The sequence below is a fragment of the Mytilus californianus genome, unplaced genomic scaffold (assembly GCF_021869535.1).
Source record: "Mytilus californianus isolate M0D057914Y unplaced genomic scaffold, xbMytCali1.0.p SCAF_6, whole genome shotgun sequence".
In the NCBI taxonomy this organism is placed as follows: Eukaryota; Metazoa; Mollusca; class Bivalvia; order Mytilida; family Mytilidae; genus Mytilus; species Mytilus californianus.
Genome location: NW_026262712.1, coordinates 45,125,657 through 45,144,994, shown reverse-complemented (window position 1 = coordinate 45,144,994; position 19,338 = coordinate 45,125,657). Strand labels below are relative to the sequence as shown.

Below are 19,338 nucleotides of genomic sequence, written 5' to 3'. Positions count from 1 at the left end.
AAGCAACCAACAATCAATCAATTAATCCAGTGACAATCCTTATTTCTCAGAATGGTCCGATGCCTCGTGTGATGAGAATGACGCTCTTTGCACAAATAAGCCATAACAAAAAACAACGTGAGAGATATCCGAACATGGCCTGTTGCAAGTCAAATATACCCTTATTTTCCCTCGGCAGTGAAATTTCTCACGACCTTCATTACAGACGACCTTTTTTTACAGGATCTACCTATCGTATTTATTGTTTATTTGTTCTCGTCCAGGACATGCATGAAATAAAATCCACGAATATTGGTTTATACCACAAGGAGGAATTGATCAGCGTAGTTTATTATGTGTTCATTTCAAGATCTTTTGGGGGGTATTTGGGGGTAAAATCGGAAAAAAACCAGTTCGGATCGACCGTCCTTCACGACGTTCGGCTCTGATATTTACGTGCCGTCATCATTTCCGTCATTGCACGTCTGCCCGGCAAAATTAAATTTTATTTCGTAGCAGATACGGAAACAATTGAAATCAGGTGTGGTTCACATCCCGTATTAGGCACGGACCATTTGATTTTCCGTGGGATGGGGCTGGGATTGTCATGCGCACCTGGAAGTTTTATCATTCAATGTTTTCCCTATGTGTTCAGTACACAAAATTTATTTCCAAAATTTTTGGAGGGATTGGCAAAACTGCTAGAAGTGCTAGACAGATTTATTTTTTTTTACCAAATGAGGGTCAGGATATTTTTTGTAAAAAATCCCAGTCAGTTTTCACTTTATATATCACCATGTAAAGGTATTTATAAACACATATTATTTTGATCAGTGCAATGCATCCAGGGTATAACAATGACATATGATATGATTAGATCACACACGCCAATAGTTTCTGTCGGGAAGACTATTCTTTTGGGTGTCATATTGAGTGGTGGTATTTCGTTTGTGACACACTTCAAAATGAACTTAATACCGCCTTACACCAAAACTATATATCTTCAAATTATGAACCAAAGTATATTTCGCGGGTATTTTCTAGTTTTAGTTTTTTTAAGGACTTTGATATTCACAACTTTATTCCTTCCTAGTTTGAAATTATAGAACCACCTGTTTTTATCTTCAGTATGAAAAATAACAGTAGGTGTTTTAGTTCTTTATAAATGCATTTACGGACCTGACCCTCAACGAGTTGTTGCAAGAGAACTTGAGGTGTCACCAAACACCTAGACAAAAATTGTATTTGTTCGTTTAATTCTTTTTGAATTTGATAAAATATCTACTTAAACTTTTAAAAACTTGAACCACACAATTAATTTCGATCATTGGGAAGCTTTATATTTCCTTTACAAATAAAATATGATTAAAACGATAAGCCGATTTTCACAGAATGATGACCCCATAGTATTATGTACCACCTGTATGTGCAGAAAGCGTGATACTCTCTTCATGAGGCATCGGATTTGTCGTCCCGCTTCTGATCAAACGTGACTGCGTACTTCATCACTTCGTTAATTTTACGGACGCCATCACGAGTTGGTTGACCGTTATGGAATAACCGTTTCACAGATGATATCGGATATGTTCCTTATGACGTAACTACAATACCCTTCCCTTTTCACGAATGTGACCTACCGAATAAGACTATTTACCGGATTTGTAAAAACATAAGCAAAACGACGGGTGCCACATGTGGTGCAGGATCTGCTTACCCTTCCGGAGCACCTGAGATCACCCCAGGTTTTTGGTGGGGTTCGTGTTGCTTAGTCTTTAGCCTTCTATGTTGTGTCATCTGTACTATTATTTATCTGTTTGTTGTCTTTTTATTTTTGGCCATTGCGTTGTCAGTTTGTTTTCAATCTATGAGTTTGAATTTCCCTCTAGTATCTTTCGGCCCCCAAGGGTGACTGGGGAATAGAAGTATGGTCACCATTGGTCTTCCTCCGACCGGCAGTAAAACCCGTGCTAAAGTGGGGCGTCCGTTTGGCTGTGCGGGATGTACAAATTTGCAGCCACGTCCGGTCAGAATGGGGACGTTAAATCCGATGCCTCGTGTAAAGAAAGTGCCACGTTCTTTGCACGTTAAGAACCCTTGCAACAACTCTTTGAGGGGTCCGTAGGTGACCTGTTGCAGGGCTAAATTTCTGTCCCTATCCAATATACCCTCATTTCCCGTGGCAGTCTAAATTTCTCCGACCTTAATCCCTTAATCTATTACATAACCTACCTATTGTATTTATTGTGAACTTGTTCTCGTCCTGAATATGCATGAAATATTTGCCACTGGACGTTAAGCAACCAACAATCAATCAATCAATCATAGTATCTTTCGTCCCTCTTGTACATCCCGGATAGTCAAACGGACGCCCCACTTGGCAATGGTTTTAATGCCGGTCTGAAGATGACATGTAGTGATCATATTTCTTTTCTCCAGTCACCCTTGAGGTCCAAGCCTAATGAAGAAGGGAATATACAATTGGCTGTTTATTTATTATAATAGTACTTCCGACATTCTATTCCTTCTTTGTCACTTTGTTCGAATCCAGAAAAAGAGCAGTTCACTTCGTTTTCAGGGTAAAATAAGCTATTTCTCCATTGACTATATTTAAAACTAACTCGTCAGAATAACCTAGACATAGTTGCATCCACGAACCAACACACAAATTTTAACTTGAAGATCGAACTTGAGATTTATTAACGCTTCCTATTTAAAAAGAAAACCACGTGGCTACTAATTTAAAACAAATCCACAAGTGTAAACGAGACTGCCTGGAAGCTTTATGATAGAAATAAATGTTGCGGTACACGAAGCGTCAGCAAATATAATGTAAAAAACAGAGAGCAACAGTCAATTAATAGTCAAGTAGTATGTAGAGATTTTGGTAGCCTACTACTTGAACACTATGTAGTGAGATTTGTCGTTGCACTTACTGTACAACGAGCGTATGGACAAGTGTCCTGATCAAGTGGTGGTTAAAACCACTTAGTTTTTATATGAATAATTGTTGAATTGTAATGATTACATTCTTTAAATAGAAAGGAAATGCCAGAGATACTTTTTAAGTTTATTTATATAAATGTATTAGACCAATTTATTGAAAAGTTTTCAAAGGATGATATGTTTAAAAAATTGTCAACCGAATATTACCAGTGACCAAATTAATACTGGTTATCTGCAGCTATTCTAAACTCTTTCTTAGAGAATATGGCGATGCAACCTCTAACCATTTTTTCAACTTCGTGAAAATCAATAATTTTAATCCGAAAAAAAACTATTTTCAGCACTAAATTACTATTTTAAAATCAGAAATAGAAACATCGTCATGTTTTTATTCAATTGATAACCCCAAAGGAGACTGTCAATCTTGGTTTTTCATCCGACTGGCAATACAACCGTGTGGAGCGTGCGTTTCACTAAGCTGGAAGTACAAGTACGCAGCCACGTCCGATCAGAATTGAGTCGTTATATACGATTCCTCGTGTAGAGATGGCAACGCTTTCAGTGTAAAAAATGTAATAGTGACGATTAAAGATCAAAACGCCATCATGCGTTGACAGTTATCGCATGCATTGGTTATCACATATTCAAACTATCAACAAATTTCTTGGGTAATACGATTTTGTAAAATTTTGACAGCAGAATGATTGGTTTATGGCTTTTCCTTTGTGTGCATTGACAAATATTAATGCAAATTGTTGACGAGAATAAAGTAACAGTATATATAAAATAACTAAGACCTGTAATAATGGTTGACTGAAATGAAGAACAGAAAATTTGGAATGCCACCTAACATTGAGGGTTACTTGAACAGAGATCGAATTTGACCTCATAACAATCAATATACGGATCCTCTTATCAAGTTGAACATGCAATTCTTTCAGTGGATTTACACCATAAAAAGTGACAAATAGTTTATGCATGTTCAGGACGAGAACAAATGAACAATAAATACAAAAGGTCTTGTAATAGAGGCCGTCCCGGATACAGGTCGGGGTATTAACAACTGCAACCGAGAAATTAGGGTAGATTAGATAGGGAAAGAAACTTAGTGTTGACATGAATATAAATGATATGGTCATTTATATAAATTTCCTGATTTTCTTATCCCAGGCATAGATTACCTTAGCCGTATTTGGGACAAGATTTTGGAATTTTGAGTCCTCAATACTCCTCAACTTTGTACTTGTTTAACTATTTTGATCTGAGCGAGTGTCGCTTGTGAGTCTTATTGAGACGAAACGCGCATCTGGCATATTAAGAGCCAGTCTGCCATAAAACCATGCAAAATCCCAAATTTCGTCCAAATTGGTAGTTACAACTTGCCAAAATTATATATATTTCCAAAAACTTTAGGTATTCAGGAGTTAAGATAAACAAATTTTTTTTGTTAATTTGCGCTATTTTCCATTAAACCGCCTAATTTGCATATTAGTGAATTATTTTAAAAAATGGCTAAAAAATACACCTTATTTAGGCACTTTTTAAGGGTCTGGATAATTGATATAGCTCTTAAATGAAATATTATTTTTATCATATTTTGAAGGAACATTAGGTAATAACCCAAAAAAATAGCTTTTTGAGAATTTCAGACCTTTTGGCAGGTTGCCAGAAATTTCGCGCAACAAATGTAATAAACAACTTGTATATACTACATGTACTCAATAGCAGTTCTCTCTCAAGATCATATATTGTATTCTTAACTTTTATAATATTTTGAAAGGTGTATATTAGTTCTAAGACAGGTAAAAAATTTTAGCTTGGCAAATAATGGAAAATTGATCAAAAATACTCTTAAAATAACCATAAAATGCAATAATTCTAATAGTTTTTGTTTCTTGTTATTTAACTAAAATTGCTTAAAGTAGGTGGTAATTGGGCTAAAATTGATTTATCTTATGTTGAAATTTCTGGCTAAATGTATGGTTTTTTTCTTGTAATTTGCAAAATTTAACATTAAATTACCCAAAGGTAGCCTCAATGTTATTTTTGTGATTAAATTGTCTCCCTTAGTGGCAATCTTTCACTGGCAATATGGCAGCTTCCAGTGATGAAAAGTTGACGTCTCTGTTCGGTCCGATTTTTTTATTCTTGGAGGTTGTTGTGGACAATCAAAGCACTATACAACTCATCTGTTAGACAAGGTTTATCTTTGTACAAAGGACACAACCACCACCTTGAATTTATCCACAGCACTGAGGGCAGTGAGGCCTGTTTATCAAACTTTTCACATGTTCCAGGAGGACTATTTTATACACATAAGTGACATTGTTTTCTGTTGATCGTGCTGCTATAAAATTGTCAATATGTCCATGCCGATGGCACAGAGACTTTTTTTGGGATATATTGGCGGGACTATTCAACAAAGTGTGGATTCAAAGATCGTCCTGCTAACATTAAGGCAAAACTCCAAAAGGCGAAAAGCTGATAGTGATGGAGGAACCACACTAACCCTATCATAGGAATACTGACTTTTGTAATGACAACTAATTCCAAAAGGGTCAGGTAAACTACAAAAATAAATTAGTTAATTATGACAGGGGTGGATCTAGCCAAAAGGAGGGGTGGTGGTTCTTAGCAGGATAAAAAGGGAGGTTCCTCCATGTGTCCCTATTCAAAAGCATTAATCAGCAAAAAAAGGGAAGGTTCTAACCAACTGGTCCCCAGTCCAAATATATATGACGTCTTGAAAGGCTATTTTATTTTTTTTTGCTTTGACATGTTTGACGCCTTAATGCAACACAGGCGCCATAGGCATAGCCAGTAAATAAAATGGCCTTTCAAGGCGTCATAATTATTTTGACCACCGGTCCCTCCCTGGATGGATCCACCACTGTATTATGAAAAGATTCATTTTTAAAACTGCCACATATGCATGACATAGTGGCGAGGTATATAATTATGTGATACAATGAACATATATATACATGTATATGGAAAAAGTCATTTATTTCTAATACATGTAGATATGTGATATATGCAAGACGCACAACCACCATCCAATTGTGAACTGTAAATTACCAGAAATGAGTCATTAAATATAAAAAAAAAAAACCTGCACTACATGTACATATATTTGGTGTCATGAGTTACCTCCCATCATTTTTAAACAAAAGCTGACTTCTACAAGATCTTAAATATTATGCAATTTTTTCCTCAAAACAAAAATTTTTTTTTTTTTACTTCTACAACATGTACAAGTCAGAAATATACCTAAAATGTTTATCTTTTTGGGCCATGCATACATATTTAAAAGTTAAGAATCCACATGACAATGTTAAAAATTCCTTCCACAAACACTTTTTCATCAACAAAAAATATGAATAAGATCCTAAAAAAACAGAATCATATGAAATTAACCATTTTATGTAAGAATGTAATATGTTAATAAATTGTAAAAAAGATTCTGTATAAACAATTGATTTACTTGAAAACCAGTATTAAAAGATAGCTTTTGGTATTGTTATGCATCATACAAATATTCATGGTAACTTATTGAAAAGGTTTGCTACAAATCTTAAAATACTGAAACATCACAATCCACTGAACATTATCTGACCTGAATAAGTCGGGCACATTCTGACTTTATAAAATCTAAAAATACTGTTACTCCTGTGTAAAAATGCATAATCTGACTTGCATAATAAGTCTTGACAATTCTGACTTGTTTATGTCAGATCTCTGACTGTTTTTGTAAATAAATTAGTTTTAACCTTTAATTTGATAAAACAGATTTGTCTATTATAATTTATTCACTGGCATCATGCCGTAGAACAACAGGTTTATAAATTGATTGATTGTTCACACCTGAAACATTGTTCATCTGGACATTGACATGATCGTGTTTTATTGATGTTTTTAGTGTGTATGGTATCATTGACTGGCTGCATTATTCCATTTTTCACAAAGGCATACATTGTAGGTCTCTGCAAGCAGTGTTTTACCAAGATTAGACAAACAGTAGCTGATGGAGGAATCATAGTTGATACAAAAAAGATTATGGTAAGAAAACATACATGTATGAGAATGTTTTTGATATAAAAAAAAAAGTGATTTGAATTGATTGCAAATGTGACAATGCTCCACAAGAAACTAGATGACATAAAATTAACAACTATAGGTCACTGTATGGCCTTCAACAATGATCAAAGCCCATACCGCATAGTCAGCTATCAAAGGCCCAGAAATCACAAATGTTAAACTATTTAGAATGAGTAAAAATATATACAAAACAATGAACGAAAAACAAATATGGGATACAGCAACAAACAACAACCACTTTGAGGTTAAATTCGTTTGAAGGCACCAACCCTCATCTAACCTGGGACAGTAGTGTACATGTATCAGTACAACATAAGAAATCAGTCATGTGTCAGTTGAGGCTTAACTCATCAGATTGACACAAAGCATAAATACATCTAACAAAATCAGAGATCGGATGTGGCATCCCCACATGGTTTATTTACAGGGGCAATTGAAAGGCATTTTGAAAATTTTAAACTGATTGTTAAATGTACAGATACATTTAGTGGGAAGGGGTGGAGGTTAAGGAATCATGAGACGACCAGTGGTAAAATTTTTAACCATTACCAAAAAAATGATAATGTCAAAAATATTACTGTAAATTCTGAAATTATTGCGATGTTTTTATTATCGCGAAAAGTGCGACAGGGTTATAATCGCACTAATTTAAACTCGCATTTTGAAATTTACTATATGAATCAAACAGGATTTTTCTGAATATTGCAAAAATTAAATTCGCATTTCAGTCTAAAATAACATTACAAAATCGCAGTTATTAATGCACGCAATAATTTCTGAATTTACAGTACTGGGTATAGCTTTGTATTAGTTTTATCATGGACTTGGATTCAATCAAGGACCTCATATAATGACATATTAGAATTTCCTAATTAACATTTATAATTAGGTCATTATGACCTACATTTTCACTTAAGTGACACTAGATATAGTCATGAAACATGTAGTATAGCTATGATATTTGACCAGTGGATAGGTTTTGGGTAGAGCAATAGGGTAAATGATAAAAATTAGATCACCTTGACCTACATTTTCCACATGAGTGACATGGTTAAGTTTTTGCATTAAGGTCAATATCTCGGGTACAAAATTGTATAGCTTTGATACTTAACCAGTGTATTGATTTTGAATAGTGTAACATGATTCACTTTTATAAAGGTAATGTTGACCTACATTTTCCACTGGAGCAACTTTGTTAATTTTGTTTGTTTGGGTCTCTCTGTATGATAATAGACATGGTATTACATTGATACTTGACTATAGCTAGTGGATAGATATCTTGGGTAGTACATGGTTACTATTGATAAGGTCACTTTGGCCTTCAATTTCTGCATGAATGGATTGGTTAAGTTCATGAAGTTTTTGCATTAAGACATTGAGGTTTTATCAGATATACTAGATGTGGTAAAGCAATGATTTTACTCCACCAGTTGAGATATCTTATATATTTATTTTCATTGGGTCCCAACCAAATAGATTTCATAGTTATCTCATATATCATGGACATTGTATATTGAGAATTCATTTATCTTTGATTTAATAAGGGATATATTATTTTTTTAAAAGTACATTTGTAGATTTATTTTTTATCTTTTTAGATGGAGATGAAAGCCAAATTAAACATACTCAGGTTCTCATAGGAGTATATTCAAGAGCATCAACATCAATAATATTTAGCATCAGATTGGGAAACAGATAACATTTCTGACCGGGAAAAACTCAACAGTGGCTTGCATTTCCTTTGAAATGGAAAGTATCCACCATTTGGGAACCAATTGAATCTGGAATGAGATGATGTATCAAAAAGTACAATGGCTTTTTCTACAAAATCATCATCAGAAATTATTGATTTGATTTTGAATTATATTGTACCTGCACAATACAAGTCGATAAAGTGCTCTGATCTGTAGTAGAAAAGAGGAAAACAGACAAAACACAGTCAATATTACAACAGGGTGTTTTGACTGAAGCTCTTATTGATGAATACTTACTAACTTAGACCTGAATAGTCATCCGACCTGGCTTCAGATCTTATCACTGTTTCCATGTATTCAGACCGTTTTGCTTGGTTTCTTTTTATGGCAGACTTCGCTAATATTATATGACAGTAAAATTATAAGCAAACAGCCTAAATAACTCTATAACCATTTTAATGAAAATGTCTGCACCACAGTTGAACCATTTATCTGTATATTTGTTTTTATTCATGTAGGTATAAAATAAGTTTTATTTCCATTTGAAATATTTTTGTTTGTCTGTGGTAGTAATAGGCTAACTACATCTTACATGTCTTATTCACATGCCTCAAGTTATTGAAGATTACATACTATGAGGAAACTTAACATTGTTGTTATGTCGACTGTTATCACAGAAGCTACATAGGGATCACTATCTGTCATTCATGTCAGCGTCACAAAATTTAAGTAACACTTTTCTCAGCATCTGCTTGATATTTGACAAAAAGCTTATAAAGATTAATTCCAATATAAAAAAAAAATGGACCCCCTTTTCTAGGTAAGAAGCACCCAGTCTCAATTTTTATATGTGTATGTAATATCATCAAATACAACATGTATTTAAATATCAAGACTGAACAAAAGTGGCCATATCCATTTTAGACAACAAACGTCTAAAATTAGCACAAATGCTAAAATTGTGAGGATTTCAGAAATTTTACATAAATTAATGATGACAGTACCTGTTGAATGTTCATTGTATTGTAAAAAAACAGCCCATTAAAAAATGATTTTAAAGTAACTGAAGTATTCTACTTTTGAAAAGTGACTTTAATAAGTAGTGATAAGTTAATACATGTAATTGAAAAAATGCTAAATTTTGGGGCTTAAAAGGGGTCTTACCAGGCCTACTTCTGTAGTATATTTTCAATTCAAACTAAGTTAAACTGAGTTTAATCAAACAAGATAAGCAATAAACATTATATCTGTCATTATTTTCTTATATTTTTACTATCACATACATTTGTAAAGTTTCTCTTGTAACCAATAAAAAATTCATAAATACGGCAAAATTGCCATCTTGTCCATCTTAAATTGTTATTTTATCGTAAGAAGGTATCATTTGCCGAGCACCATTTTCTTGCATTTTGTAGATAAATATATAAGCTTCATGCTGTATTACATTCTATTAAAAACAAAACATGATCTTACAAGATTCAGGTCTTTAAAAAAGACAAATTTTGCTGAATCGGCACTTTTTTAAAACCATGCAATATCAACCTGCCAGTAGGGGTATTGAGAAATGTCTAAACTTTGAAAATTATCCTAATTTTCTTTCATTTTAAGTTGTTTGTTAAGGTATTAGTTATCATTAAGCTGCAATTTTTCTATAATAATACAAAAAACCAGGTCAAAATACCCTAAAATAGGCTTAAAATGGCATTTTGGTAGTACAGAAATGGACAATTATCAAATGTTCTGCATACACAAATAATGGCTGAATATTTTTTCAAAATATTTTGCACAAATAGTTATTACATATAAGGTATCAAAAATACAAAATATCAGTCTGATTGGATAATTTTGGATTCGGACCATGATTTTACCACAGACTGGATCTTAAAAAATAATCGTGGTACCTTTGATAAGTATTTACACCACTGGGTCCATACAACTGCCGGTGGACGTTTCGTCCCCGCAGATATCACCAGCCCAGTAGTCAGCGCTTCGGTGTTGACATGAATTTCAAATATATGGTCATTTATATAAATTTCCTTTTTACAAACGTGTGGATTTTTCAAAATACTAAGGATTTTCTTATACCATGCATCGATAACCTTAGTCGTATTTGCACAACCTTTTGGAATAAACATTTGTTCAGAGGTCATTATAATTCAATTGCATTTTTTACAAAGATATCATCACCAACATACATCGAAATCACAATCAAACTTATGAATGATAAAGTCATATTTGATATCAAATAGTTCTCTCAAATTCCTCAAATGCAATGTACATCTATATCTGTACATAAACATGACATGTGTTGCCAAGAAATTCAGTTTTTTTCAATACCCCGTCATCGCGAAGGGAGCTTTAAGTGTGACCCTTGTCTGTCGCGTACGTACGTCACCAATATAGGTTTCCGTTTGGGTTGCCTCAACCAAATGTTATAAACCTATACACAATACTTATTACCGCGAAACACAGATCAAGCCGAAATTTGGTGGCGTCAGATGATAAGTTCATAAGTTATGCCCCTTCATAAACATCTAAAATGCTGAATTTTTCGTTTCCGTTCTCAAACCAAATGATATGAAACTCTTACGCAATGCTAATTCCACAAAACACAGATCTAGTTTGAAATTGGGTTGCGTCACTTTTACTTTTCTTGTCAAAATGAGTTATACTCCTTTTTTTAAAGAAGAAACTGCTAAATTTTTCGTTTCTGTTCTCCAACTCTAGTTTGCCTCAACTAAATGTTATAAAAAAAAACCACACTTAAATATAATGCTTATAGGTACAGAACGCCACAAACCATCGTTTCAATCTGGCGCATTTATCCGATTTCAATATGGCGTCCCGCATCAAAGAATGTTTCCAGCATACCGAAAAGACGCGTCGGAAAATGGTCAGTGATCACTTAAACCAAATTAATATGACTGAAACATCATGTAACAATTAACGGTCAGCTATAAACATTCCTGAAGTGTAGAGTTCTTGAGAGAGACGAATTTTTGAACCGTAAGTTTTACAACAAAGGCTGATGGACCGTTGTGAATGTTTGCAGGGAATAAACCAAGAATTTTTTCTGACACAGTATATAGACAATAATAGTGCATTGACTTGACATATCAACGATATAAGGATGAGGCTTAGAGCCTCGCATTTCCCCGTTTCTAAGCCTCATCCTTATATCGTTGATATGTCAAGTCAATGCACTATTATTGTCTTTATACTGCAATCTAGAAAAAAAACATTTTCAATTGTTGTTTAATGTGTAAATTTTATTTATTTGATTTAAATATTGGGAAAAATCCCCCTTTAAAAAGGCCTCATACCGGTATCAGGCGGAGAAATAGACAACGCAATGAAATGTACATTACCTGTTGAAACCCGCAATCGATGGTGAACGAATTCGTTTGAATATGGACTAAACTATCAACAATAAGCATAAAACATAATGATTTATAGGTTTCAAACAAAAAATATTTACAAGTGAAATATGTTTTTCCAAAAATTGTAAAAGAAATAAGTTTGGGTCGTTCCACGCTTCATTGTATTCATTGGAAACAAGAACAGGTTGAAGAGGTCGTATGAATAATTAAATATAGTTTCGGCAACTTCTATTTAAATATTCATGAGGAAAAGTGATATCGGGTCAGTGACTGTATATGACATAGAAATATACAGTCAACGCATTTTGACTGCTCAAATAGAACCACTGTGTATCATCGCCACCGGAAATTGGGTACTAACGAAGCGGAGAGAAATGGAAAAAAAAGTAAACAAGGTAAGAATTCATCCAATTTAAAGCATTTCTACTGATTTGACGAGGGTACCGCTTAAGAAATGATTTTCTGATATATAATTCTTTAAATTATTAGGCCGATAAGTACAAAATTAAGACAAGATTTTGTGTTATACTCCAAAGCTTGCCAATTAGTACCTGAAAATTTCGAGGTCGATTGTCCTCTGTCGCCTCATTGGCAAGATATTCAACTGTTTTTCATTATTTTTCCAGACACGTTTTTAGATTATGATAGTGTGACATCATATTGACTGAAATCTGTTGTCATAAAGATGTTTTTAAAGAATATGGACCAAAACATTGTTTGTTTATTGTACGGCGAATTGCAGGACGTTGTACGGCGAATTGCAAAATAGCAACTTTTGTCTGTACGGCGTCTTGCAATATATTGTAATTTAAAGATGAAATTTATCACTGTTTAGATAATATCAAGTGATGAAATTTTGGCTGTATCAAAGCTTTACCGGCTTACAAATATACAAAATAAACTACTTATCTGAAATATTATAAAATATATGCCGTTAATTTCGTTCAGAAGTCGTCGTTGCGTACCTCTATTTGACTTTGTGTTTTTAAAGACAAAAAGGTTTTTTTCAACCATATTATCCTAAATACATTCATATATCGTTATAATACTAACGACTGTTGTCTTATTTGTTGTCAGGGTGAAATTTTGTAAGTTCAATAAAAAACCCGACCATTCATCTTTTGTTGGTGCTGTTTTTTTTTTAAATATAAACAGTGGAGATGTTGTATGATTGCAAATAAGATAACTATCCACCAGGGTCAAATAAAGTGTATGTAAGCAATTATATGCTATCGTTTGGCCTTCAACAACGAAAAATCGTACCTTACAGTCGGCTATAAAAAGCCCCGACATGAAAATTGTGGAAGGATTCAACAAGAAAACTAACGGCCTAACTCATAACAAAACAATTTACGAAAAATAACAAATACGATAGAGATGAACCAACGACAACCACCAAACTAGGCTCGTGGCTTCGGACAGACACATAAAAAATGTGCTGGGTTAAATAGATATAGGAAGATGTGGTATGAGTGCCAATGAGACAACTCTCCATCCAAGTCACAATTTATAAAAGTAAACCATTATAGGTCAAGGTACGGTCTTCAACATTGTTTATTATTTATTTTTTAAATTTCTGAAATGAATAATTTGTTAAAAGAAAAGTGAAGAAATACTTTGTTTTCATTGAAAATTAGGAGAAATAAATCATGAATTGTATTTCGAATTAATTTTCTTGTTTCTTATTGAAAATAAGATTGTATTTTTTTTTTAGTTTAAGTAAATTCAATCAATCTTTTTATTTACAGGGAAAAATAATAAAAAGACTGTTGCTAAGGCTGTTTGGCCTAAACTTAAATGAGTAGATGGAGGGGTAGTGAAAAGGAGTGTATTCGTCCGAATTTTCATTGTTACAGTATAGTACATTTTCATGATTAATATGTATAATATTTCTCAGTAAACTTTAATGTGATATTGTGCCAATTAAAATTATATAATTAATACAAGTAAGACTTGCATTTGCCTTAAAAGATATAGCAGTACGTGATTATTTGTTTTCAAACACACCTTCTCTGTTTTGAAACTTATAAAGGTATGGATCTCGGCCTATCTGTTTGGTTGAATATAAATGTGAATTCATAGAGTTTCAAAATCAACAGTAAGCCCTATTTTTGTGTGTGTGTAAATAATCTAATCTTTAGATAGATGCTAAAATTAAAATCATTTTTCTAAATAAGAAGAAAAAAGTGCAACGTAAGCACGCCTGAATGTACAAAGGTGTACCCGACTAATTCGTTCACGATAAGAATTTACCGATTTCGGTATTTTAACAAAACTGTTTACGAGGGCAATAAATAAATGAACGCTATCAAATCAACATTTAAATTTACGTGGATTTTCCAAAAGAATTTATGAGTATGCACCATCAGGATTCAAAAATATTTCAACCTGTTCTTATTAGATGTTATTTCATTATAATTCTTTAAACCTACAAGTCGAAGATGCATAGCTTTTGTGAATTGTATTAATAAATATATAATATTAAGATGACAACCAAAAAAAAAACTTCATACAAGGTCATCTTTATTCTCAAGTAGAAAGTTTATATAGATAGTTTATGCCGTAGCCACAGCCGGATTTGTATCCCTTGTATCGGATTCTTCTTTCATTCTTTCCAAAAATGATTAATCTAAGGTTAATTTTTTTTTTAATTTAAACAATGTTAGCCACCGAGCTTGTTCATTTCTTACTATATAGAGATGAATTTTTTTTTTAGAAAATTAATGTTCTTTATTCTAATATATTGGCTGTATCTGCCTTTTACAAATAAGACAATAACATTAATTGAAAAAGGAGACGTGGAATGGTTTTCACTGAGACGACTTTCAAAAAAAATCCAAATGAAATATATTTGATCAACTATTGGTTACTATACATACACTTCACAATGAACAAAACCCATACCGTATCAAAATTGCCTGATTTATGACAAAATCATAAACAAATATGTCAGGCAGCAACTTAGGACAGCCGCTATATTACATGTTCCTGACCAGGGACAGTCACATATATATTGAGGCGGGCTTAAACATGTTTGTGAGCACTCAAACCTCCCTTAACATGGTGCCGTGGTGTAGCAATACAACATTTTTTTTGCAGAGAATGATAATTCATTTATATTTCATTTTATCTGAAAGTTGAAAGAGAATTCATTCACTTAATGGTTCTAAATATTCAATGCGGAAAAATTCTCCTGCCATTACCTCCTTCCTTCCCTCCACCCACAACCCATCCCCGAAATGTTCATCACTTATATGCAAATGCTGACTAATGTTGTATGGTTAAAACATTTGGTTGAGGCAATCTAAAGTTTGAGAACAGAAAAGACAGCTTTAGTTTTTTTTCATTTATAAAAGAGCATAACTCAAGAACGGTAACAGTGACGCTACCCAATTTATAACTTGATCTGTGTTTTGTGGTGATAAGCATTTCGTGTAAGTTTTAAAACATTTGGTTAAGGCATACTAAAGTTGGAGAACGGAAACCAATTATTGGGACTTTCTGGACGGACGGGAGAGACGGGTCGGACGGACATGGGTAACATTTAACGCTACGTCAGTGCAGAACAACAGGTCAGTAAAACAGAGACATGCCTTTCCGAAAGTTACAACATTTGCCAGTTTTTGTATATGCCGTATTCATATTGTATAAATCAGGTACTAGTATGTAAAAGATGTAATAGGACTGTGTTCAAACCTTATATTGTGTATACATCTTAAATGGTGTCAAGCGAATTGTATTTTTATCAAATGCATAATTAGATATTTGAACCTAATACTTTATTTTCTTTAAAAAGACGGCAAATAAATATTTTGTAATTAGCAAGTTGCCATACAGTTGAAAACAAGTTGCCATACAGTAAATTTGTCAACATGAGCAAGTTGCCGTACTCTAGACTTTATTTTTTATGGTCTATATTCTTTAAAAACGTTCATTTTGACAACACATTTCGTAAATATGATGCCACACTATAATAATCTAAAAAAGTGTCTGGAAAAATAATGAAAAACAGTTGAATATCTTGACAATGGGGCGACAGAGGACGATCGACCTCGAAATTTTCAGGTACTAAGTGGCAAGTTCTTGAGTATAACACAAAATCTTGTCTTAATTTTGTACTTATCGGCCTAATAATTTAAAGAATTATATATCAGAAAATCATTTCTTAAGCGGTACCCTCGTCAAATCAGTAGAAATGCTTTAAATTGAATGAATTCTTACCTTGTTTACTTTTTTTTCCATTTCTCTCCGCTTCGTTAGTACCCAATTTCCGGTGGCGATGATACACAGTGAGAACGAGTGCAGTATAAAATAATATACATTACTTGCGACTGCAGAATGTTTAACAAAATTAATCCAGGCAAAGTGCATCATGAAAAAAGGAAACGGAGAACAAGACATATTTGAAATCAATACAAAGAGAGCGATAAATAATTCACCATACTGTAACACAATTGAAACTATAATAATCAACAACGAGAAAAGAGAGATTTGGTAAACACGCACAAGACCTTTCCGCATTTCCGAATCCAATGAAAAAAAAAAACAACATGAACATACTTACAGATTGGTAATGCCTCTGAAGCTTTATATTAAAATGTTATTATCCATTCCGTTTGAACTAAATCTTGTATAGAACTTTGCAAACACTCCAAGCTGTCAGTATACGATACAAAATTTTGAAACAACTTCTTCAAGACAAAAGTGTGTCGTCAATTTTACTGGAAAGAATTGCTTGCAGTCGTTTAGATCTTATACAGTTGAACGGCAAACGATTTAATGGCGTCTAAGTTCAAGACATTGGTCACGTGATAAAAGGTCAGAGTTTACCGTTTTCTTGTGAACGTGTACACCTCTTGGTTTTTTACCTCGTATCGTCTAATTGTAACTCGTAAATAAATAAAACTTGTAGGGTCCAAATCTTGAGTGTGTAAGCTTCATTATTATATATACTTATTTATGAAAGGTGTTATAAAAGTATTCTAAAACAACGATGGAAGTTGCAATTTTTTTTGGAAAATTTGCGTAGGTCTACGGAAAATCCCAAATCATTTCTTAAATGGGTTTGGTAACGTATGGAGGGGTATAAAATATGAAGTAAAACCATTTTCTGGATCTTATATATTAATTATAGATCATAAATTCCCCGGATACGCAATTGTGTCAGCTTATTCGTGGCGAAGCGGAGATCAACGGGAGATAACTCCGTACACGCGTCGTAGGAAACTGCAAGTTCACAACAGTAAATTCGAGTAAAATTAATGATTGTAGTTATATTTCGACACTTTCTTGAATAACCATTCAATATTTAATGTTCCTCTACTCTTGTAACATTAAAATAGTCATGGAATGTTTGAATATGGCATTTTTTCAAGTACCCTAAAACAGGTTTTTGAAAACTTCCAAAGAAGAAAATTATAGATAACTGACTTTTCTCTGAAACTTGGACTTATTTGTATATTCTCAAACACCCTTTTGGTAGATGGAATGATACAAGTCTTTGTTTTACTTTCTTTGTATCAATATTCTTAGAAAGGATATGAAAATAAACTCAGTGTTTGTACATGTTGATTGTTTAGAACAGTTTTTTTAAATATATTAAAATTTCACTCTAAAATTAGACTTGAATTTTTATATTTAAATAAGTATCTAACATAGAAAGTTGTTAATCTGGTGCACTGAAAATGTTCCATCAGAAATGAGATTTAACAAAGTTATTTAGACTGAAGAACTTGTCACTTTTTATGCTGATCATATGGGGAAAAAAGAGTGATATTATAAATTCTAACACAGCATCAATTGTGAAACAATAGTTCTTTCCTACAGACATTTTATTTTTCAAGATGCGAGGCTTGCCGATCAATTTACATATTTAAGATTTCACTGTTCAGAGTGGAGAAATAACTTATTGACAGAGATTCTGTATGGGAATGTTTCTCTTGATATTTTTAAATACATTTATGTTACCAACTACATTGTATCTTTGTTTTTCTACTATGATCTGCAAAGAGATGGGTTCTTTATGTGTGACCTCAATGATCGTCAAGCATGATTATTGGTAGCCTTTATTCCTGATGTAACAATGGAAAATTCTGAGAAAAGCAAGAACTTTTAAGCAGATCCAGGTCTTTTATAAAGAGAGGGTGGATTATTCCTAATTTCCATATACAGAAAAAACATATTTCATTTCATGCTAAATAATTACATACAAGAGGGGTTTATCAGCCATTTGTCAGCAGAACTTGTGTTACAATAGAATTTAACTTTGCATTACATTTAAAAACCATATGGAAAAAAAGAAAATGTAGACAATACATGCCCCCCTCCTCTTTGAAAATTGGCTTGATCCACCCCCGAGATAAGAAACTATATAAGATGTACAAGTTCCGTTGCTCGCCCTTAATCAAGAGAAAAAATCTGAACATCCAAAAAGCCAGAAAGGGATTTAAAACATTATAATCAACACAAAGAAAACTGAACAAAAAGCTGTATTGCAATCTGATATCATGCAGTTCTCATAATTCCTATTACATGTATTACTTCAAGTTGTGATTTTTTTCCCTTATATTTGAATTCATAAGTCCTACAAACAACTGTTGAGTCCTTTAATTAAATTATTGATTGAATAATGAATGATTAGCTAAGCTGGTCTGTAAATAAAGTCTGAAAATGCTTTGTTTAAATAAAAGAGTGTTATTATGTCATAAAATATACTGAATCAACTTCAAATTTAATCCAAATTCATATTTAACTGCTCTAAAAAACAAAAACCTGAGACTACTATAACAATTAACATAGAGATTGGTCACTTCCCATGTTATAATAGTCTCAGACAAAAACAAAGCTGACTTAAATACATGTACAGTATGTTCAGAAATTTTTTGAAGAATGGACAACAATGAGATATTTATTTTTCTAATATCAGAAAAAATCTCATAGTATCAAATCAGAATGAGAGTTCTTTTTATTGAGATAATCAATTTAATTGCATTATTTACTTTAATAAAAACCTCATGATAATATCTGAATTTACAGTCATGACTTAGCTTGTCAACCTCTACACTTAAAAAATTAAGGTTCCTAGGCCTAAATGTGTTTGAAATACAGACAATTTTGGTAACTTTTACAAAAAATCTCTTTTTTATGAAATACCTTACAATTTCAGAATAAGCTGCATTAAGTTATATATGTATCACATATAAGAATGCTAGTTTGTATTTTAATATCATGATTATCATATGCAT

At 32.9% G+C, this 19,338-nt stretch overlaps 1 long non-coding RNA gene across 1 annotated transcript; it reads left to right on the top strand.

Annotated features, from left to right (window-relative positions):
• Positions 1–5,055: 5,055 nt before the first annotated feature.
• On the top strand, positions 5,056–8,641 carry LOC127704897 (uncharacterized). The gene is made up of 3 exons (XR_007983560.1): positions 5,056–5,484; positions 6,902–6,981; positions 8,619–8,641. It is a non-coding gene; the product is annotated as an uncharacterized LOC127704897 (long non-coding RNA).
• Positions 8,642–19,338: the final 10,697 nt, after the last annotated feature.